The sequence below is a fragment of the Danio rerio genome, chromosome 12, assembly GCF_049306965.1.
Source record: "Danio rerio strain Tuebingen ecotype United States chromosome 12, GRCz12tu, whole genome shotgun sequence".
In the NCBI taxonomy this organism is placed as follows: domain Eukaryota; kingdom Metazoa; phylum Chordata; class Actinopteri; order Cypriniformes; family Danionidae; genus Danio; species Danio rerio.
The window spans coordinates 41313217-41338541 of NC_133187.1; positions in this window are offsets into that span (position 1 = coordinate 41313217).

Here is a 25325-nt window from a genome sequence, read left to right on the forward strand (position 1 = left end):
TTCAATGAAAATGAAAGGAGGCAGTACGGTTAGGCTTTGTTTTGTAATGAATACGCATGCAGTGAAGATGATGCTCATATATGCAGCACAACGCCTCAACATTTCTGCTGTCTGTTAAGTTGTTATTATCAAAATGAAAATAGCAGTTCCTTCATGTTTTTATTTTATTGTTAAGAAAGTGAAACAATGTAGCCAGGGTCATGTGAATGAAGTCATAAAGTACACTGTTTCCTTTGAAGATGTACCCGATATGTTCTCGGGAGTCTGTTTTCCATATCAAACTTGCTAAGTCTGAATTTACAAGGAGAGAATGCAGGACAGATCTGTGTGTAGGCTACTTAATATTGAGGAAAGGCCCCAATCAGAAAGGCGAATGTCGGCAGCCCCGCCTCCGTTTTCAGATGTCTCCGTTTTCCCCCCATCCACACTGAGACGGAGCAGCAGCGTTTTAGAATGAAAATAAGAGATAAGCATTTCTTTCTCCAGCTGAACTTAATGTGCTCATGCAAAGTTATAGCAAACATGAGCATATATTTTAAAAAGCAACACCACTGCATCAGTAAAACAGAGACAGTTAGCGTGGGTAAACAGCTGCTCAAGTTAATGCGTAATTTTACATTTAAAGACTTTAAATATTTAAGTATAATAAAGCACGTAATGTAATGTGTGACGTTTTAAAATTTTTTACACACATTTCCACTTAATACATGTTGATCATTTTTAACATTTAAACATACACTTGTGTTTCTGCCTTTTTTACTGATCAAGTGATAGAGGTTATGACATTTAGAATGTAAGCAGAACTTAAAATAGTTTTAAGAAAGAATAATAATCCGATTAATCTATAACAGTACATGTCCCTGTCGAAGGTCAGTGTATTTAAGCTTATTTAATTATTTAATCAAAAATGACAAGCCATTCTCGTACATGACTTTGTTCTTTGTGTGACTGAAATGCAGGCAATAGCTATGTTTCCATCCAAAAATATTAATTAAATTTATGTGTAAAAACTGGAATAACGCATAAAAGATGTGCGAATAAAGCAGCGTTTCCATCCAACTAGTCAAAGCGAACAAATTGTCACTTCCTGATTAGACGGGCACCAAATATCAACAGTAAAAACAGAATTTACTGCGGTAGAAGAAAATCTCCAAAATGAGCATTAAAGAGCCCATATTATACATGAAATAGGGTCATATCTTGGTTGTAAGGGTCTCCAACAACAGTCTAATATGCATGCAAGGTCAAAAAACACTTTCATGGTCTTATAATCTGCATTTATTTTTACCTAATTATTCCAGCGACTCCTGTATGAATCGTCCAGTGATTCATTTGTTCCCAAACCCCTCCTTAGCGCGAAGCTAATCTGCGCTGATTGGACCAATGACAGTCTGTTGCGATTGGTCGACTGCCTTCAGTCAGAGAGTGAAATGCCAAACAGCTAATCAGCAATATAAAAGTAATCACAGTTCATGCACGCTCGATAGTGTAGGCGTGGATTTTAGCTGCCAGTGGCTCAATGTAAATACAGACTATGGACTTGAAAATTCAGACGACTAACTATTATATTGAGCAAAAACTCCAAAAACAGTTGAGGAGATCTCCTAGCTTCTCACTCTGCTCTTTTCACAGACACACACACACATATTGCGCACACACACACACGCACTTAACCCTGCTCCGGACGACAGCGCGCGCGCACACACACACACACACACACACACACACACACACACACACACACACACACACACACACACACACACACACACACACACACACACACAAACACAAACACAAACACACACACACACACACCTCCAGACGACAGCGCGCGCACACGCATACACAGACACACACACTACTCCTCGTCCACGGAGCTCCGTTAACAAAGCAGCACGCATCGCATTTTTAACGTGACTTTGAACGCGATAAGAGAATATAGCCAGTTAACCTGATACAGTACACGCGGTTACAAGTAACAAATCACAACTAAATACATTTGCAAGCTAGAGTCAACGAGGCAACAACTTTAATCGCACGTACTTACACTTGAGAAATGGAGGAAGAAACCCATCCTGACATGTCTAGCAGTAAGTTACTCTTTACTGATCCTTCCTTTAACAAACGCTGATGAAGTATTCTTTGTAGCATGTAGTTTCCAGAAGTTTCCAGTAGTTTCCAACTGCTTGGTTATAATGCTGAGGTTTCATCTTTGGGTAGAGACTCAATATATCCATCTGCAGTGTGACTTCAATCGGCCGGCATGTTTGTGTGTGTTTGTGTGTGTGTTTGTGGGTGTGTGTGTGTCTGGGTTTCTGCGTCAGAGGGCGGGGCCTCAGGTTTGAAATCTCCCGGGTTTTCGCGTGCACGTGAATAACTTGGTTTCGTTCGTACGTCATGGCGAAACACCTAATGAATCGGTATCAAGGCGACTCGTTTGAAGCACTATGAGTCGACTCTTTTATAGATGAATCAACAGTTTTAAACACTGTACTCTTACAGATTTAAGCCTTAGCTGGATACTTCACTTCACTTAGAGCTGTGTTACACACTACATGGAGGGGAATTTTCAAAAACCCATAATATGGGCTCTTTAAAATAAGTGGGTGGAAATGTAAGGCTAAGGCAAGAAATATGGCTTTGTCCTTAAAAAAAGGGAGGAGATCGACAGAAACTCTGAGTTTAGAGAAAAAAACCTGTTCCTGACCTAGTTAGGTTCACAGAGTAAGTTACCAGTAACTGACTCTGAGTTAAAGTTACCTCTCTTTTAGAAACAGGCTTGACTTACCCTGTTTTCTCTAGTTTAACAAACCTGCCACTTTGAAACGGAAAACCCAGAGTTCATTTATTTTCAGGGTTAAAATACTCCGAGTTTTCACTTAACCTCCTTTCTAAAATGGGCCCCTGGAGAGTTTAGCTCCAACCCTAATCAAACACACCTGAAGCAGCTAATCAAGCTCAAACTAGAAAAATCCTAGCAGGTGTGTTGAAGCAAATTGGAACTAAACTCTGCAGGGCACCGGCCCTCTAGGACCGAGTTTGGAGACCCCTGATGTAAGTTATTACAATTTGAATAATAATAATAATAATAATAATAATAATAATAATAATAATAATAATAATAATTCCTTCCAATTAAATCTGGGATCTCATCATCCACCACAAGTGTGCAGCATCCACCTGCATGACGCGACAGCAGCCATATTGCACCAGACCGCACACCTCACACCAGCTTAAGAGCTGGCTAGGAGGCCATGATGCACAGAGGCCAGTGGGAAAATTTGGCCAGGATGCTGGGGTTAAACCCCTACACAGGGATTTTTAATGACCACAGAAAGTCAAGACCTCAGTTTAACATCTCATCAGAAAGATGGCACTCACTGAGCAGTATAGAGCCCCCATCAATATACTGGACCCACACAGACCGCAGGTTGAGCACCCCCTGTTGGCCTCACTAACACCACTTCCAGCAGCAACCTAGCTTTTCCAATTGGTCTCCCATCCAGGTACTGACGGGTCTGAACTAGGCAACCATGTGAGAGTTGCAGAGAGCTAGCTGCCGGGTTTTATAAATGAAGTTATAGGATTAGAATTTTAAATGAAAATTCTGAATAAAGTATTATGACAAATATGTATTTTTAAAATATTAATTTATTATCATGCATCTTTAAAACTAAAATAAGGAATCTTTTAAAACTTAAAAAAAAACTAAAACAAATATTAAAAACTGTAGCCTTTGGGTAAACAACAAACTGGCCAACCAATTTCATCAGTCAGAATTTGTAAATTTGAATAATTAAAAATGTCATTTGTCTTAAAGTCTTTTTTATAGGTTATTTTCACAATTTATGAAATTTTCAAAAATGGGACAAATAAGCTCATATAGGGGACAAATTCTGGACTTTGTCAGTGGGGGGTGTTTCTCCCCAGCAAGAAATGCCAACTGACCCAGCCGAGACTCCAACCAGCAACCTTCTTGCTGTGAGGCGACAGTGCTAACCACTAAGCCACCGTGTCACCCCCAAAATGTCTAACAGTAAAAGAGTTCTCCACATTCTGTCACTGTTCACATATTTCAGCATAGAGTGCCATCGTCAGGCACACACAGAGCGAAAGACAAGCAAAAGAGTGACAAAAAGCACTCAAACAGAAACATCTTTATTCCCTTGATCTTTTCTGAATATCAGAACAAGTAGAAAAAAGACTAGTAAAAAAGAAACTGTGATGAATATACAGGACAATGATCAACTTTGGATGTAAAATTTTATTTGTATAAACCACAAAAGCAGTTAGTTTAAGGCACAATGCCAATTCTATTTTTATACCCCTTCCCCATGACCCTTGAAACAGAGTGTGAAGGGAAAAGGCTTCAATTTTACCCCTAAAAAATGGGGCAGCACTACAAAACCAGCACACGTCATCATGTCATCGCGATTTCTTATTTAATATGAGATTCACGATGGCGACTGCTGTAGTTATTTCAGTTGTGTTATTTTTGCATTTATCTTCAGGAAATCACTGAAGGCAATGGTATATTGTTTTCATAGTGATATAATGTGGCAATAAGAATGTAACTGTACTGTGCACTGTGGCCATATTCATCTTTGTAAATGCACCAAAACAACATTAACATTTTAGCAGACACTGTAAAAAGGTCATTCTCAGCCACTATAGACTTTTTCTGATAGGGTATTCGAGTGCCGTTGAGTGTCGGATGTGAAAGTATGTTGAAGGAATAATATACAAGAGTTATTATTATGGATTTTAGATAACAAAATTTAGATTTTTTAATAGTTTTTTAAAAAGCATGATGGTAAAATACGAACGCCATTGTGAATGTTACATTACAGCCATGCTGCCATTGTAGATGGTGTATTCTGGGAAATTTTTGAACCCTTTGGTTTCGAGTGTGGTCCTGAAAAATCTCTGTTTCAAGGGGAATCCAGCCCTTAAGGGGCAGAATTGGGATTGGGCCTAAGTGCCAGTTTGTGTGATTTTAGATTTATACATCATGACGTTAACAAATAAGCTTTCCAGTGATGCATGGCTTGTTAGGATTGGACAATATTTGGTTGAGAAAAAAAAAATAATAATTGGATAAATGAGTCTGAGGGTTCCAAAAAAATAAATATAAATAAAAATAAAATCTAATACTTGTGTAACTTATGTTTTGTGCTCCAGGCTGACAAGTTGTGCAGGGGTCAGTTACTTAACAAGAAAAATTATTTTAAAACACGCAGTTAAATACCTAAAAACATAAATATAATTGTATTTTAAATGAGAGCATGGTGGCACAGTGGTTAGCACCGTCACCTTAGCAAAAAGGTCATTGGATGATCTTAATTGGCTGTGTAGTATATGAGTGTGAATGTCAGAGTGTATGGATGTTTCCCAGTAATGGGTTGTGGCTAGAATAAAAAATATGCTGAAATAGTTACATAATAAATAAGGGACTAAGCCGAAGGACAATTAGTTAATTTGAATATATTTCAAATGTAGTCAAGTATGTGTTTGTGTGTATTAAGGCAAGGCAAGGCAAGTTTATGTATATAGCACATTTCATACACAATGGCAATTCAAAGTGCTTCACATAAACAAGAATAAAAAAAGACAAGCATAAGAAAACAAAAACAAACAATAAAATGATTAAAAACAGAAAAAAAACAGACTGAAATGTGTTAAAACAGGTTATAAAAGAATAAAAAAAAAGAAAAGAAAAACATAATAGTGTGATCTGCCAGACGTAGCACAGTTCTCATTCAGTAAAGGCAATCAGTAAAGGTTGAATGTGCCTAATGTTGGAGCACATCTGATCATTCTGGAAGCTGATTCCAGCAGCGAGGGGCATAGTGGCTGATACCCTATTCACCCTGCTTTGACTGAACTCTTGGAATTTCTAGTTTATTTGATCCTAAAGATCTGAGTGATCTGTTAGGTTTGTATTCAGTGAGCATATCTGTAATGTATTGAGCTCCTTGGCCATTTAGTGATTTATAGACAAGTAATAATACTTTAAAATCTATTCTAAATGTAACTGGGAGCCAGTGTAAAGACCTGAGGACAAGTGTGATGTGCTCTGATTTTCTGGTTCTAGTCAGAATCCAGGCTGCATTGTTCTGGATGAGCTGCAACTGTCTGACTGTCTTTTTGGGAAGGCCAGTGAGGAGTCCGTTACAGTAATCCACCCTGCTGCTGATAAAAGCATGAACAAGTTTCTCTAAATCCTCACTGGAAACAAAGCATCTAATTCTTGCTATGTTTTTGAGATGATAGTATGCTGATTTACTGACTGCTTTGACATGACTATTGAAACTCAGATCTGACTGGAAGATTTTTTACCTTATTTTTTGTTGTTTGACCCTTAGAGCAAAGGTACACATTCACCTTAAATACCTCATCCCTGTTCCCAAACACAATGACTTCAGTTTTCCCTTTGTTTAACTGAAGAAAGTTTTGGCACATCCAATTTATTAACACAAATTTATGAATCCTTGGTAGACAGCTTTTGTTTGGTGTCTTTTTTTTTTAAGCCAAATGTACAAAAGCATAATTATCTAAAAATGAATCAGCAATAAGCAATGCGTTCAATTTTATTACATAATCCAAGACAGTAAAATTATTCTGAAACAAAAGCATTATGATTTCTTTTGAGTAACATAATTCAAGGTCATGTGTACCAATGTAAACCATTCACTGTATTATTAGATTAATATATTACATTAATAGAACGTCAGTTAACATAGAGATTTTTAATAATAACCAAAGCATTCTTTTTTTTCAGATCATGACCGCCAGGGCTGAAACACCGTTTCATCATTCTAGCATTCAGTGCAGAGAAGGCCTTGAAGCTTTACGAGGAATGTTCATTTGATAAGCACCCAAAGCACAAGACTGTCTTTATGAATGGATCACTGAATCAATGACTCACTTGAATGATTCACATGCTTAAGAACAAAAGACACACAAACACACACGCACACATACATATTCTGCTGAAGCTTTGTTTAGAACTATTTCCATTGGTGGAAAAAAAAAATGTGTTCAATGCTTGACATTCTTAGTCATGTTAAAAAAATGTGTGTGCTGTGTGCGTAGAGCTCAGTGTTTGTAGCCATACAAAGTGTACATGCATCTTGCAAATGCACTTCTAATGTTTTTTGCACTTGCTTTGTCAACAAGGTGTAACAAACTGATTTGTTGTTTCACAGTCAGAAAAAAAAAGTAGATGGAACATAAACAGCAACAAACTTACTGAAGACAGCAAAAAGTACAACTAACTTTACAAAATGTTGTGTGAGGGGATTGAAAAATATCCCTAAATTTGGAGAGAGAAAAAAAGCAGATACTGTATAAGACCAAAGGTTGAATTATAACTGAATCGTGGGCATGTTTTCTTGGGCGTGTGCAGTAAATGTGAAAGTTTACTTTGAGTGCAAGACAATTTTTGTAAATTTGCCTACATCTAAAGATGTATGGCTTCAAGCTGAATCTGGCCAAGCAGGGTGAATGTGCACGTGAAAGCATCTTTAGGAATCTTAGATCCTTTAGAACATTGGTCCCCAACCTCCGGGCTGCAGACTGGTACCAGTCCATAGATCTATTGGTACCAGGCCGCACAAGAAATCATTTATTATTTCAGTTTAACTTATTATCTGTCTGAATGAGCTTTTTTTTTGAAAAATCTTTTATTTTGGAAAAAATACCATATTTTTTTGGTGACATCTCGGTTAGTTGAGTGCCAAAATTTAACCCACAAGCAGCAAAATGAGTAAGAAACAGACATACTTCTTTGAAAAGATTCTTTGTGAAGGGGAAAAGGCTCATTGATGGACTCACAAACTGCAACGAAATGGAGCCATTTGTCAAATAATCAGGTGAATGCAGCCGTGCAAGAAAAAGATCAACTCCTGGAGATTGCAAATAATGACGTGCGTTCAGATATCGCATCTTTTCCTCAAGCTCGCTATTCCCAATGGAAGCGTGCAGCTAGCCATCCAGCTAGCCATCCAGTTGAAAACATCTTCACAATGCCACGAACGCTACGCGCGTAACGTGACAAGAACTAACCAATCAGCTTATTTTTTTGTAAGGAATACGTCATACACATTTTGGTAGACTAATTACCTCAGAGAAACACTGCAGTGCTTATTAATTTTCTCTATAAACAAAACTTGTATCAGAGCTGCAGCAATGTTTTGTCAGCTTGTCATCTTCTAAGAAAGGGGTTGATTGTCGGCTAGCAATGTACATAACCCACCCCCCTGGGGCACGGTGAAAATGTCTGGGTTGGGGACCACTGCTTTAGACAAAGTCCTTTAGGTTTTTCAAGCTTCAGGGAAAAGCAATAAACGTCTTGTTTGCTAAGACTGTTCACTGCTTTTTAAGTAACTTGTAGTTTTATTTTATAGTATAAAATGTTTTGCGTACTCATTCGTTCATTCATTTTCTTGTCGGCTTTGTCCCTTTATTAATCCGGGGTCGCCCTGGCGGAATAAACCGCCAACTTATCCAGCAAGTTTTTACGCAGCCGTAAAGTTTGCCCTTCCAGCCGCAACCCATCTCTGGGAAACATCCACACACACATTCATACACGCACACATACACTACGGACAATTTAGCCTACCCAATTCACCTGTACCCCATGTCTTTGGACTGTGGGGGAAAACTGAGCACCCGGAGGAAACCCACGCGAAGGCAGGGAGAACATGCAAACTCCACACATAAACGGCAACTGAGCCGAGGTTTGAACCAGCGACCTTCTTGCTGTGAGGCGACAGCACTACCTACTGTGCCACTGCACACACACACACACACACACACACACACACACACACACACACACACACACACACACACACACACACACACACACACACACACACACACACACACACACACACACACACACACACACACACACACACACACACAGAGACAGACAGACAGACACTACTGGTGAAGAGTTTGTGGTCAGTAAGATTTTTAAATGTCAGCTTTATTACTCAAGTCTTCAGAGTCATATGATCCTTCAGAAATCACTCTAATATCAATTATTATTATTATTATTATCGTCATTATTTGTAATATTATTAATGGTAATAGTAATAAAAGCATTAATGACTGGAGTAATACATTTGTTTGAAACTGCATGCAATAATAAAGCAGTTGTTTAAAATAATAATACATATTATAAAATGTTACTTTTTATATTTAATAAATGCTGCCTTGATAAATTAAATCATTTTCTTAAAAACAAAAAAAACAACATAAAAAAAAAAGAAAAATAAGAAAAACTGACCCCAAACTTTTGACTGGTAGTGTATATATTAGGGTTGGGCAATGTCGACCAATTTGTCATTGTACAAAGTCTAATGTAAAACATCACAATGGACAATGGCATTATCAGTGAATTCATTTTTTAAGAAATAATAATTAATTCATAAATTATTTATTTGTAGCCTACCGTTTTAACTACCTGACCCGCATGGTCTTTGTTTCACCCATAACCAAATCACAAATAAATAAAGATAAGTACCACATAAAATTAACACCTGTCAATATCTTTGTGTCGTTATAATGGCGTCACAAAACTTGGTTGGTAAAAAAGGTGCACAACCAACAGCATCTGAGGTTTTCGCAAAAATTACTAAGTACAATCATGAAATCGAAAGATTGAAGCAGTGTAATGACGCTATGACATGTAACCTGATAGATTCAAAAGACAGAAGAGTCTTTAGTTAGAGACAAGATTAATGAAATATCATTTTTAACAACTATAGTGAGACGAGATCCAGCAGTACATCCTTGATAAACTGTCTGACGTGCACTGCTCTCTGGGGTTTTGAGTTCATCCGTCCGCATATGCTTCAGCGCATGCCTGCATGTGTGTGGTCACGTGATGTGATTTTCAGTAGTATAGAGGGAGGGCTTTTCAGAAATACTAGGTAAAACGCCAGTGTGGTCGTGGATTGTTTTTTTTATCTAAAGTGCCATTTTAAAACTAAGATGTATTAGTCTAAATGGGGCCTAAGTGTTTATTTTAGTCGAGCGGGTTGCTGCTGCTGGGTCACTGACTACTACTTCACAACTGTTTTGTCCTGACAGTTACTCTGTAACACTGTTGCACCCTGTTGAAATTGATTGTACAGTGGTGAGGTATGAAAGTCTTTGTGTAAAAAAAAAAAAAATAAATAAAAAATAAAAATACAGAAATAAAAATAAATCCAAGTACAGTATACTTTGGGCTTTAGCCTCCAACACCCATTGATACTCTTTTGCAGATCAATGCTGTCAACTTTCCAAACATGCTGGAAAAACCTGCTCGCTGAATTTGGAGAGTTTAAAAGATCTTTGAATATTCTAATGTATTTTGGATTCAGTGGGAGGAAGTAGTTACAAATGGCATATTGTATTTGAGCCAAACAGCTCATCTGGGGGAGATGTCGTGGCCTTTTGCCCTTGAATGAGATATAATAATAAAATATAGCTCATACTAATTATGAGGCCGGGCTCTGGAATGGCAGAGATCCACATTAAGCCTGACTGAAAGATCCAGATAATCGGAGGAGCATAATTTCAGGCTATTAAAGCTATTTAGCCATATTTTTTTAAAAGTTGGTGTACCTTGCATCTTCGTGTTCATCAGGCCATAGTACAATATCCAAATTTCAATACATACCAAGCATAACCAAGATAATGTCTTTTTGGTTATAGTTTGGGGGCCTTTCTGTCAAATTCATTACAGATTTATAAAGGAATGGGGATGGAAATCAAAAATCCATTCAGTCATTTTCGTAAGGCATGCTCTGAAAATGATCTGACCCAATTTTGGTGAAGATTGGGGAAAAGAAAGAAAAGAAAGAGAACGAGAGAGAGGGATAGCTCCTACAAAAACAGTACCCAAGGAAATACATGAACTGAAATGTATAATATGTAAGAGTCTTTAAACTAAATAATTTGATTTAATCAATCAATCAGTCAAAGTTAAATTATGAATTGAAATTAGAGGCAAAACTGTCATTTCAGAAGGGCAGAAACATTCTATCTCCATTCATTTATTCATTTTATTTTTTGGCTTAGTACCTTTATTAATCAGAGCTCGCCACAGTGGAATGAACCCCCAACTCTGTTTTACTGAGAGAATGCCCTTCCAGCTGCAACCCAAGACTGGGAAACACCCAAACACTCTTGCATTCACACACATACACTACGGCCAATTTATTAAATTCACCTATAACTCATGTCTTTGGCCTGTGGAGAAAACCGGAGGAAACCCACGTGAGCACAGGGAGAGCATGCAAACTCCAACTAGCAACCTTCTTGCTGTGAAGCGATCGTGCTACCCACTGTGCCCCCGTGACATCCATCCTATCTCCATATTTCAACATTTCATATTGCTTGAAAGAAGGACATTGTTACTCAATATACACTATTTCTGTAAACGAAAAGTAGATAAGAGTGTCTGAGGTGCCAATCACAAAGAAAGCGCTTTTATGTCCCAAAAACGCATGGCACACTGCAATGTCATTTTGTTGGCAAGAAAAAAAAAAAAGAGAAGTGTAGTGCACTTTTTGATGATGCTAGGCAATGAGTGAATCAGCTGCCTATTGTGCGCGAGTGCTGCTGTTGATTCATTTATTCATTTTCCTTTGGCTTAGTCTCTTTATTCCTCAGGGATCACCACAGCTGAATGAACCACCAACGTATCCAGCAAATATTGATATAAATTTTACTATTCAATGATATTGTGATATTCAAGATTTGTGAGTCATACAGCTCCGGATAACTCAAAACAGCAGCCACTAGTCTCTCCTCTATCTTCAAAAGTCTTCATAGTTGTCTTGACAACACAAACACTGTTGTCACCTCAAAGGAAACCCCGCCTCTGCTTTTATTTGATTGGATAGAATGAAAAAGATGCGACTGATGTAACGCACTTTTTCCGCTTTTTCAACTACAAGGGTGCAGCAGCAAAGACGCAAGGTGCAGAAGGTGGTTAAAACGAGAGGCGTGAAGGATGCATAAGTAGCGCACAAAACATTTGACTAAAACTATTCAAAAAAGGTGCCTCTCAATGCAAAAAGCACATTCGGTGTGCTCGACCCCTAATGAAGAGTTCAGACTGCAGGATTTTCAAAGTAGTCATGTCACAGATGTTTTCACACTGCATGACTATCTGGGCTAGCGTTCCATCTGCGCTGTGTTTACACTGCAAGATAGATTGGTGACAGGGGTTTCCACACTGTATGATATTACAATAAGAGAATCGCTGAAAACTTTGTCTCGGTACACAAACTACTCCTCACAACCAAACGCACACAAGCAATGACATGGAAACAATGCAAGGTCACATAGTATATTTGTTGTTATTAACTATTTTATGAGAAAGAAGCCTTTAGAAGTGTAGAAAATTTACTTATTTTGCTCACTAGGGGCCTCATGTACGAAGACTTGCGTTGAATTAATAGTAAAACATTTTTATTTTTTTTACTGCGTACACACATTTACAGCTTTGTCCCTACGCAGTAAAATAATCAGATGTATGAAACACTGCGTAAGCAGAATCCCAAGCATATTTTCTTTGTACATGTGAATTAACGTGAAACTGCGTGCACGTGCACGAGCGCAAAACCTAGTAGAAGTTTTAAACGTAATGTTTTGAATAGCCATTGAATTGCGATTAATCTTTTAGAACTTGTTGTTTTTGGCAAAAACATTTATAAACAAACAAAAAAAATGAATAAAAATATTTTAATAATAATAGCCCATGTGTGATGTAGCTACCTATAAACTCGAACATTAAAGTTCATGAAAACATATGAAATCCACCTACAGGTATTTGCTTTTAAAGGTAAAGCACAAACATTTTGGTTTATGGTTCTTATAATATACCTTTGACATTTCTTCATTTTTTTTTTTTAAATAAATGTTTTTTATTTGCTGAGAAGTTACAACTTTGAACATACTGTACAACATTTTTTTTTTCTTATACCAACCGTATATCCTTAAGAGGATTGACAAACTACAACTCAGAGGACACAAAGACTTCAACAGATGGCAAAAGAAACAAAAAAAAAAAAACATCCATGATGGATTGACTGGCTGTTATATGACGTCCATGAAACCCATCTAATCTGTGTGCAGTGACACTGGAATGAAGGAGAAAGAGCCCATAATAAGTAAATCAACCCTAGGAAACAGGCATGTGAGGACAGTAGGTGATGGGGGAGGGGATGATCTCCCTTCTCATGACTCCTCCTGGAGAGTACAATGTCAAGGCATTTTTCACAAATCTGTCATTATCCTCCATTATATCTCTATTGTTTCTCCTATGCACCAGTTTGAAAATAAAATGGCTAAACTTTCAGTTCAGTAAGGTTTTAGTAGTACTTTCTTATTGCGACATATATTCAAGTGAAAAATCTCTAAAATAAAAAAAAGAAAAGAAAAGAAAGAAAAAGTAGGGCATGAGTTGATTTTGAGCACTGGGAATTGACCTTTCGCAAGACCTACCCCTGCTGTCTGCCTTGCAAGTTCATTTCAAGAACGATTTTTGTGAAAAAAAGTTTCTTGTGAAAAGTTCCATCAATGTTAATCTACTAACTCCACTGTAAAGCTTGTTTGTTGAACAAAATGGCAGGTAGAAGCTCCCGGTCAAGGGTCAATTGATTTAATGGTTGTGGTTTGCTTCTGGACAAAATCATGTGAGTGACATTTTGCTCCACTCTGGAGTCAAAAACATGTTATTAGAAAAAAATAAAAATAATATTTAAGAGGAAGATTTTTAAAAATGTGCATGGGTCATTCATATATTCTTCTTTCCTGCTCTTAGAGTAAATTCAGACCAAATACACCTTTCCTTTCTACATTGATTTTGGGCTCTATTCTATCAAATATCAAGACATCCAGACTGAACTATAATATATACAGCAGTGGTCACCAAACTTGTTTCTGGAGGGCCGGTGTCCTGCAGAATTTAGCTCCAACCCTAATCAAACACACCTGAACAAGCTAACCAAGGTCTTACTATACTTGAAACATACTGTACAGGCAGGTGAGTTGAGGCAAGTTGGAGCTAAACCCTGCAGGGACACCGGCCCTCCAGAACCGAGATTGGTGACCCCTAATATACAGTCTTATATAATATACAAATTTCAAATCAGCCAATCACATTCAGCAACTCAATGCATTTAGGCATGTAGACATTGCAGTTCAAACTTAGCCTCAGAATGGAGAAGAAAGGTGATTTAAGTCACTTTGAATGTGGCATGGTTGTTGGTGCCAGACGGGCTGGTCTGAGTATTTCAGAAACTGCTGATCTACTGACATTTTCACACACAACCATCTCTAGAGTTTACAGAGAATGGTCAGAAAAAGATAAAGTATCCAGTGAGTGGCATTTCTGTGGGAACAAATGCCTTGTTGATGCCATAGGTCAGAGGAGAATGGCTGAAGTATGCAGAAGAGCATCTGTAAATGCACAACACATCAAACCTTAGGGCGAATGGACTACAGCAGCAGAAGACCACACCAGGCGCCACTCCTGTCAGCTAAGAATAGGAAACTGAGGCTACAATTTGCACAGGTTCACCAAATTTGGACAAAAGAAGATTGGAAAAATGTTGCCTGGTCTGATGAGTCACGATTTCTGCTGCGACATTTGGATGGAGGCTCAGAATTTGGCATTAACAACATAAAAGCATTGTATCAATGGTTTAGGCTGGGAGTGTTGTAATGGGGGATATTTTCTTGGCACACTTTGGGCCCATTAGAACCAATTAAACATTGTGTCAATGCCACAGCCCTACCCGAGTATTGTTGCTGAGCATGTCCATCCCTTTATGACCACAGTGTACCCATCTTCTGATGGCTACTTCCAGCAGGATAAAGCGCCATATCATAAAGCACAAATCATCTCAAGACTGGTTTTTTGAACATGACAATGAGTTCACTGTACTCAAATGGCCTCCACAGTTACCAGAGCTCAATCAAACAGAGCACTTTTAAGTTGCAGTGGAATGGGAGATTTGCACCATGGATGTGCAACCACCAAATCTGCAGCAACTGTGTAATGTTATCATGTCAATTTGGACCAAAATCTTTGAGGAATATTTCCAGTACCTTGTTGAATCTATGCCACAAAGGATTAAGGCAGTTCTGAAGGCAAAAGGGGCCAACCTGGTACTAGTAAGGTGTACCTAATAAAGTGGCTGGTGAGTGTATATAATTTTGAATAATATATATTATAGATTTTTTTTTTTTATGAAGTGTGAACTGACATAATAAATGTATTTGCTTTCCAGCTAACAAAAACATGTATTTCTTGAGATTCCAAAAGTATTCACTGTGTGATGAAGGCAGTTTCAATTCAAGGTCTGAGATAGAAAGAAAGAAAGAAAGAAAGAAAGAAAGACTGTGGTGTTTTGTTTCAGAATAAACCATTCAGTAACTTAATGATCTATTTGTGATGTACGTGCTTCTAAATCTGAATAAATGAATGATTCATTCTGAATGAATCATTTGAATGATTCAGTTAATTTCTCATTAATGGTGCACTCACACTAGGCTATCGGAACCTTCACGGGCATGTTACTTGGTTAATTTGACAAGTAAGCGCTTCGAATAGGGCCCAGGCACGGTTCAGTTGGCCGGGTCTAGTCTGGTTGGAAAGGGTGTGCTAAAGTGTGGTTATATTGGGCTTTGGAACTGTATGCTTCTAGTGTGAGTGCAAAGCGCGCCTATTTCATATAGATTTATTTATGGATTCATATGAAATAGAAAATATTCATATGGATTTATTAATCATGCTTTAAAAAATGCAACTACTGCAAAAAGTTTAACAAAGATGCAAACCCCTCGCTGCTCCTTCAGCAAACCTCCTAATACGTTATGATAATTTATGAGTGTCAAAAAGTGACAGATCTGTTCTGCAAAATATTAGACTGTCTCACTGCATCTCAAAATGACTAAAAATAATAAAAAGGATATAGCTAAAGCAATTTCCACTGTGCTGAGCGAGACCGATTCTCTTCTGTTAAACGAAACAGTCGCATTATTAATGACATCAGTGTGATCAGGCTCGGAAGGTAAAATGCAGGGTGAGTGCAGAACAATGGGGGAGAGGGGAAGGAGACCAGAACTCCGGCACAGTTTAAGGCAACTGTGACTAAAGTAAGTAAGCCCTAAGACAGGGACTTATTGCCACATACAGGTGGTTTACAGTATGCGTTAATTATCAATGACAGGTTTAAACTCTACTAGCACAAACCCACAACCTGCTAAATATCCTTTAATTGTCATTATTTTAAAAAGTCCCACAAAATAGTGAGATACAAAATCATACACCATTCATGAACTAAGACCAACCAATGAGCAATATAAAATCCAGGATTACATCACATTAACCAAAATAAATTCAACAAAGTTTTCTTTGCACAGTTGCATGGTTCAGAACAGAACATTAACAGAGCATCTGATAGAGGATTCAAAAGAGACAGTTCCCATCTCTATTTTAACAGTCCTAATGCTTAATCAAGCCCTTTCTATATTTGCAAAGCAGCAAAATTCTAAACCATTGGTTTATAAATGTGGACCGTTTTCACACATTCTCACATATTTTCTAACTCAAACAAGTTCTCTTGTGGATGTCTAAAAGTAAAAATCACACTTACCGTAACCCTTGACAACATAACTGTATAATGTGGCTGCGCAGAATACTCTGAGGCACTAACACCGAAGCATCTTGGCTTGGCCTAAAAGAGAATCCATCTGCTGACCTTTATGGAAAACCAGCTGAATTGAACACAAACGCTTAAGTGCTGGTTATCTACAAGTGTAAAACAATATGGCAGATAACTCAACTACTTCAAAGGGCACCACATTTATGGCTAATACATCAGCTAAACTTGATGCTGCAAGCTAATTTAGCACGCTCATGTGTGGGCAGTGCTGGGGAAGGGCTACTGCGTTAAGACTGGGTTTCTGAAATGCTTTGCTGCCTAGTTAGGCACTGACATATACTAGTCGGATCTTATAAGGAAACAATACTATTTTATATTATGTCAGTTTAGTGGATAATTTGTACAAATTCGCATGGGTTCAGTCACACGGAAATATTACAGGAGGCATGGCAACAAATCCTGTCATCATCGGGAGATTAGTAAACGATAGTAAAATGTTTAAATGAAATCATACACATTTATAAGAATTAGGCAATGAATGTAAAAAGTTATGAATTGGCATGAGTTAGTGTGGCATATTATACTTTGTAGTGAATTATTTCATATAACATAATAACACTACTTCCATCCTAAAACGTACAGTATCAGTGTTGGGCAAGCTACTTGAAAAATGTAGTGAACTAAGCCACTAACTCTACTTAAAATGTAGCTTAACTACACTAAAAGTGAAATCTTGGGAAATATAGCAAGCTAAACTAAAAGCTACTTGGCAAAAGTAGCTTAGCTACATCTATGTTTTTTATTGCAACACAAAAGATAAAGCAATAAAAAAAAAAATCCAAGCTATTTTTGCAATTTTCATTTTTAAATCGAAGGAACTTAAATCCAAGTCAATCACATCTTAATGATTAATAAAACTGTCAATAAAACATATGAGGTATAACTCTTCAGTTCAGTTATTTACTGTAAATAATATGCTGTACCAAACAGAAACAAATTATAGAATATAACAGCAGAAACAAAAAAATCCAGTAAAACCAGGTTACATTCAAAATACTGTAGCAATTTATAGTAAAGTGAAATATTTAGGAATAAGCATTATAGTGTGTGCAGATTTACAACTCACATGAGCGTGCTAAATTAGCTTGCAGCATCAAGTTTAGCTGATGTATTAGCCATAAATGTGGTGCCCTTTGAAGTAGTTGAGTTATCTGCCATATTGTTTTACACTTGTAGCTAACCACCATATATATATATACATATGTCATCTTTCCATGAAGCAAACTTCTTGTGTTAGCCTAATTGAACGGCAACGTCATCGACCAGAGCAAGAGCTGGCAGTAACACAACAAAAAGTTTGTCGACCACCAAAAAAAAAAAAAAACAGGTAGAAGAACAAATTGTCATTCTCACCATTATATGAATTTACTTTCACCGGCTAGACATCGGCAGCTCCCTGAATGTCGGTGCTCTCACGTATTGATCCGCGATAGGTAAATATAGCTTGTGTGGACGCTACTGTGCTACTTGACAAATAAAATAGCTTCACAACTGAAAAGCTGTTTGATTTATAAAGTAGCGAAGCAACTGCCACGCTACTGAAAAATGTAGTTAAGCCAGTAGCGTCAGCTACTGCCCAACACTGTATAGTATATTCATAAATTATAGTAATAATGACCATGATATTCAAAAAATATATATATTTCTGTGTCATGTTTTAATACTACACATTTGATAGCAGCTATTTTTCCATCCATCTATTTTTATGCGCATTTTGGATGTGCACTTAAAAATATGGTTGATGGAAACGGCAAGATGTGCATCAGTTTTGAAATGTGCATAAAAAATGCCTCATAAATTCCAGGCTAAACACATTGTAAAATGTCCGAAATGTTGTTTTGAGTCATTCTAAAACACTGTAACCATTTGAGAATTAGTGTTATTATATTATTCTTTCCTTGAAATGTCCAGAGCATCTGCACTCTGTTTCTCGTGCCTTCAAACGCTACCATGAATTCATTGTGTGTCGGCCTAATGTCTACTGTGATGCAAGTCAACAGCTAAATAAGTAAAAGATTGACACAGCTTATGATACAGCAACTAATTCCGTTTTTACTTTTGGTATTTGGCACCAGTTAATCAGGTAGTTACAATTCTGTTCTCTTTGACTCACTGGATGGAAATGCTGATTTATTTGTACATCTTATAAGCAATATTCTAGTTTTGTGCATACATTTAATTCACATTTTTGGACGGAAACACAGCTACTGATACACAAATAAGTCAGCATCATTGTGGAGAGCAAAACATGTAGTTTGATTCAATCATACTTGACACCAGAGGGCATCCCCAACAGTTAGACACTCTCATCTTGGTGACCCAGCCAGGACTGATCAACCCTCAACTTATGTCAAGATAGCACTACCCTGCCAATGGCTCTCCTCTCTTTATCAGCAGCCACCTTTAAACAACATGTGCTGCCTCTGAGGCTGGCTTAATACCCATTTGCATGCTGGCCCCTAATGTCCAGCATGTTGCAGGCCTACTGAGAGACTTGGCGGCGAACCTTCTACAAAGATGAGCTCCCATCTTCCTTGCCAACCATTGCTTTAGGACTCTTCAAACAGCAACAATGTGCTTGTTCCTTTTTTTGCACAACCTTCATCAAATGGTCCTCCCATTGCTAAATGTAAGATGCGCTTGGAGGCTACTGAGGTCAGTGCCATGTCTGGCCTTAGTGAACTTCACTTATGTGAAGCTAGCAACCGTTTCAGGGAAACTTCATTTGCTTTCCCAGATCAACTTTCAGCTCATAATCTTGTGTGGTCAGGCTAAAAAGTAAATGTATAAATAAATCAACCAATAAAAAAACAAAAACAAAAAAAACACCATATGCTGTTTATTTGAAATGAAATTAAGCTGAGATTCTCATGCACATGTTGTCAAAGGAAACACTGTCCTGTGACAAAGACTATAGAACACAGTCTCTAAAGGTTAGAGGGCACTCTCATGCAGAATACACTACGAAGACGACACACGGTTGGATAATCTAATTTGATTCAACGTGACTAATAAACACACAACTACAGGAAACATCTGCTAGAGATGTATAGCTGTCTACAGAGAAGGCTTGACTGAAAAAAGTTTTGTATGTGGTAGTAGGGTTGTCAAAAGTTTCGAGTTCGGTACCAAAACATTAAAAATGTCCTTTTCCTGCTAACATTTGAGCACTGTTGAGCTTGCTAAGCAAACACAGCTGACTGGATACTGTGATAGTGTCATTTCTGTTGAATCAGCGGTGTTTAAGAACATGCTACAAGATTTCATGTTTTTGAAATTCCAGTACCGATTGATACCGAACTAGATATTTTTGACAACACTACTGGTCAGGTATGTTTTAAAGCATGGCTGCTGGTTTAAGCTAGTTCTTAGCTAGTATTTAGCTATCACATGCTGGTCCTGAGCATCATCTATTTGTCTAGGACCGGCACATGACCAGTTTAAACTAACAACCATGCTTAAAAACATAGATAACAATCCTAAACCTACTCCTAATTTTTAAACCCGTTTCTTCCCATACTAATAAACTTCCGGTGAACGGTTATTGTGACTTTTTTCCTTTTTTATATGGTTCCTTTTACAGCATTAATGTTGTAATGTAATTAAAATATAATCGGTTAATTATACTATGGCATTCATTTAGTTGTTCAAGCGTAAAACGTGATGAAAAGCCGTTTACTCCTTCGAGCCCGTCAGTATTAGCAGGCTAGCGCAGAAGCGCTGTTGAATATACTAGGGTAAAATAAATGTTCATATTCTGAAGACATGGCGGGGAAAAATTTAATTTAATTGTACATTCTGAGACCCACTTTATATAAGATTTTACTCAGGCAGTGGAGATCGCAGATTTTAAAAGAAAACAGACCTTAAACACGCCAATTTTGTAATGACATACAGTTCACCGGAAGCATTTGACCAAGGTTACTGACCAATTAAAAGTCCTTTAGCATACTTTCACATATACCTATTATGGTATGAACACATCAAAATATATGAATGGAATAATACTAGTCAATACAAACTAGCCAGTAAAGTCAAAGAAGTTACAAATGGCTGTGAGACAACATTTCCTTTTTTCTTTCAAAAGGTAGTACTGACGGATTGTTTTATCTTTTTCTCTCAGGCCTGACAAAAGTGATGGTCTTCTTCACTGGATGTAGGTGCTTGCAAAGGGGGATCCCGCTAGAGATGGTATCTGTTATTGCCTTCAAGACTCTGTCAAGACACCGACAATAGAGCCCTTCACTCAGGCCTCTTGAACAGCAGCTGAAGATATGGTCTAAAGGCTTTCTCTCCAGGCACAGTGGACACGTTGGTCACTCAACCTTCTCCCAACATATCAAGTTAGATGTGGTTGGTAGAATATCATAGGTATATAGTCTGGATTCAACATTTTATTCGGTGAGGCTGGGATTTCCTATTTGCTGCTTTTGCATCCGAACAATCCAGTTGACCCACACTACTTTAAGCAATGCTCATACCTGGCTGTTGAGCTGCTATCTCTTGTCTCTTCTTCTTGCTAGGCCAAAGCAAGATGTCTAATTGCTACCCAGTCAAGCTCTTTCTTGAGCCACTATGCCAAGCAACATTCTTTGCTTCAGACATGACTCAGCCACATCCTCATCTGCCTTCCGTTGACTGCATTATCTACCTTAGAGACATTTTTGGGTCAAAAGCCTAATGGCAACTCCCTAGTGTGAATCACCATGAATTCCTCATTTAGGGTCATTTAATTTATGGGGAATTTCAGCTTTCTGTCTTGCCCAGGGGCGGACAGAACGCATTGGGCACATAGAAGCTTGAAGGAGCCCAAAAATACTCTCTTGGGGGCCTGGATTTTGATTTTTATTGAGGGGGACACCCCAGACTAAAACCTAGAGCAAAACATTTGCATAGGGCACAGAATGTCTAGCAATGCCAGTGATTTTATCCATATTGTTCAATGCTTCTTAGGCTTTAAAGTAGGCACTCCTTTTAAGAACCTGCTGATTCTCCTCTCAGAACCCCTTTACTGTGGTGATTGAGAAGGCATTAGGTGCATTCGACTTCATGCAGGCCTGCGCAGATCAATCGAAATCTGTCTTAAAGCAGTGCATGTGAGTTAGAAATTTTGTTCAGCTTGATGCTGCACCGACGCCACATGACTATCACGTGTGGCATAAAAGTACAGAGACAGCTCTCCGAGATCAGACGATTGATTCAACCGATGCAGCTTCTGAAGAGGGACTGCAGGAGCTGCAATGACGACACCGATATTACACGATTGGCCAAGTTCACCGCATGACAACACTCACGAGTGACTCGGGTTTATTATTGGACAACTTCCATCCCACAAATTTCTAAACAAACAATTAACTTTGTATGGAATCTCTATCTTGTACATATCATGCTTTTTAAAAGACTACAAATATTTTACTGCAGTAGGATAATCTTTTTTGTAAAAAAAAATATATATTAATTGTTTATAAAGGCTTGATTGTTTGTATTTATTTATTTTTAACCATTACCATACATAACCTATAATGTATACAGCTCCATATATGATTTAAATGATATATTTTTAGTGAATAACCAAATATCAACTCAAATAAGTATTACAGACTTGTAATATAAAATAGTCATGCCACCCCATAAAGCCTGGTTTATACTTCTGTGTCAAGTGACCGGTGTAACCCACGGCGCATGCAATGCCCATAGCTGTGCATTTATACTTCTGCGTGCTGTCTCTGCTGGTCTGCATTAACACTTCCGAAACGCTAGTTGGCAGTAAGGTGTAAATGTTCCTCTGTGTCAAGTTTATTCGCTGCTGTTTTGCTTTTCCTGAACACTTCTTGGATGTACAAGTGGTTCAAACTCGCTCATTTTGAGGCAGGAACGTGCAAGAACTTTAACTATGAGGTAAACACAAAACAAAACTTTCTATCCGGAGCTCCTTCACGGGACTCCACACTTGTAAACAATCGCTCCATTGGGCTTGCGCCGCTCGCACAGCTCTCTGTCCCACCCAGACTCGTCAGCGCTACCAAGCCAACCAATCACAAAGCTTCCGCTACGCAACGAGTAGTTACATTTTTTGAGAGGAGCACGTCAGTGACGCCGACGGCCACGGCGAAGGGCTATGCGTCAACGCCGTAGCATACGCCGGCGTTTGAAGCAGAAGTATAAATCAGCCTTAACGTGTTCTTAACAAATTTAGATAATTATTCTATAAAATAGTTCTAAAATAACTTATGCATTTATAAAAGTTTTATCTTGTCAAGTCGTTTAAACAAAAAAAAAAATTAAAGTAGCATTGATATATCTTGTCTTTTCTTTATAATTTCCACTAAAAGTTTAGTTCACTTATTTTGGGAATGTCCTCATTTAAATCTTTTTGGGTTAATGTGATTGGATAAATAAATAAATAAATAATTAATAAATAATTGATCTCACCATGTGATTTATCATCATGCAGTAAACTACGAGCCCTGAAGTGTCCAACCTGACAGCCTCATTTGCAGCTCCACCCCACCTGCACTCTGCAAATCTCATTGATTGCTGGCTGCAGCCATGGTTCAAGTCAAACACACCTATTCAACAATATTGGACAGATAAACCTTAACTACAGTGTAAAAGACGATTTGCCTAAAATGAGTAAACCAGTTGCCTTAAAGGCAACACGTTGTTTTTTATTAAAAAGTGTTGTAACTGGGAACTTAAGTTGTCCTGATTTTTTTAATTATGCACATAGTTAATTTACCTATTTTTTTGAACAATGGGTTTGCTCTCTGTATCGAGTTTCTTTGCGTTTTGTTTTCTGTACTGAACGCTACAGAAAAATCTAAATGATCTGAATCTCACTCATTCAGAGGTGGGAACCGGCGGACGTGCAACAACTTTAATCTTAAGGTAAACACAAGATATCTGGAGCTCCTTCACGGGCTTGTAAAGATTCATTCCATCAGGATTGCGGCTCTCAGCACTGCCCACACTTGGCACAGTTAACAAGCCGACCAATCACAGAGCATGCACTACGCGTTGTTGCAACATGTAGTTACATTTTTTAAAAGGTGCGCATCAGCATCGAAGGGTGCACAGGACCTAGCCTGATCTCACGAGAAAACATAAGTATTTTACGTTTTGTCATTTTAGTGGCTAATTCGTACGAGTTTAGTCATCCCAAAATGTACGATTTTAAAAAAAGAGCCGTCGCACCCAACCCCGCCCCTAGACCCAATGTCATTGGTGATGAGCAAATCATACTAAACTGTAGGAATTAGATTGTATAAATTAGCCATTAAATCAAAATGTTACAGATTGCCGTGAGATTGAGTTGACCAGACGTGCGCTTGATGCCGAAGTATTAATCAGCCTTTAGTGAACCTCCAACTTTTCTGACATATGTTTTACTCAGTGGATGCCTTTCCAGCCGCAACCCAGTTTCGGAAAACACCACATACTCATTCACAAAAGGCAATATAGGTCACCAAATTCACTTATACCACACGTTTTTGGCCTGTGGGTTAAACAGGAGCATCGGAACCCTCGCAAACAAAGGAAGAACATGCAAATTCTTCACAGAAATGCCAACTGACTTAGCCGTGACTCGAACCAGCAACCTTCTTGCTGTGAGCCACCGTGCCTTAACATTATTGACTGTAAAATAACAAGATTTGATTTTAGATGTGGTATGGATAAATGTAATTTACATTTAAAACACTACTTACATTATGATGAAATCAGAAACTTCTGAAACTGCTGTAAAGCTAGTAGCACTGATAACTTTAGTACATTCCTCCCCAGCACTGTGAAAAAAACAACTTTAAATGTAAAATGAACATTATTATCCAGCTAACTTACTTTTTTATGTTGAGATTTTGTACATTTGAACAGACTGTGCTACGTTATTACTGCCTGCATTATAAAAAGTATTCATGTGTTCTAAACCGCTGATGGCTCTCAGTTTAAAGGATCATTTCAAACCCCACAGCCATGGTTATTATCCAGAGAGAGAGAGAGATTGACTGAATGACTGTATATATTGCATATTGTGTGTGTATGTGTGTGTGTGTGTATATATGTGTGCGCACACTGCAGAGTGACTCTAATAAATTATTTGATAGAGACACTTCCATGCACATGCATATGAGGCTAAGGAAATTATCATCCTATTAATATTTGAACACATAACGAGAAAGTAGAGGAAGATCAAAAAGTCAGACGAGATTGGATATCTGCATGACTTTCTACACTTTGCTGTGAATGTTTTATTAACTGTGGCCTCTTAATCTTATAGTAAATACATGAGAATTACAAAAAAAAAGAAAAAAAGTGTTGTGGCGATTTGACATACAGACCAATTAGCACGTCTTATTGTAGTTATTTATTCCTTCTTCTGAGTTGGTGTTGCTTAAACTATTAGTTATATGATATATTGTGTTTAGGTTGTGCCAGAGTTTACTTACAAACAAACAGGCAGACAAAACACTAATGAGCTCTCAGGGAAAACAGACCTCACTATCTTGTTAATTTTATAATCGTATTCTTATTTACACCCGTTGGAAGTTAATTATGTGTGGTGTTGCAAAATCTTAAGTTTGTCCA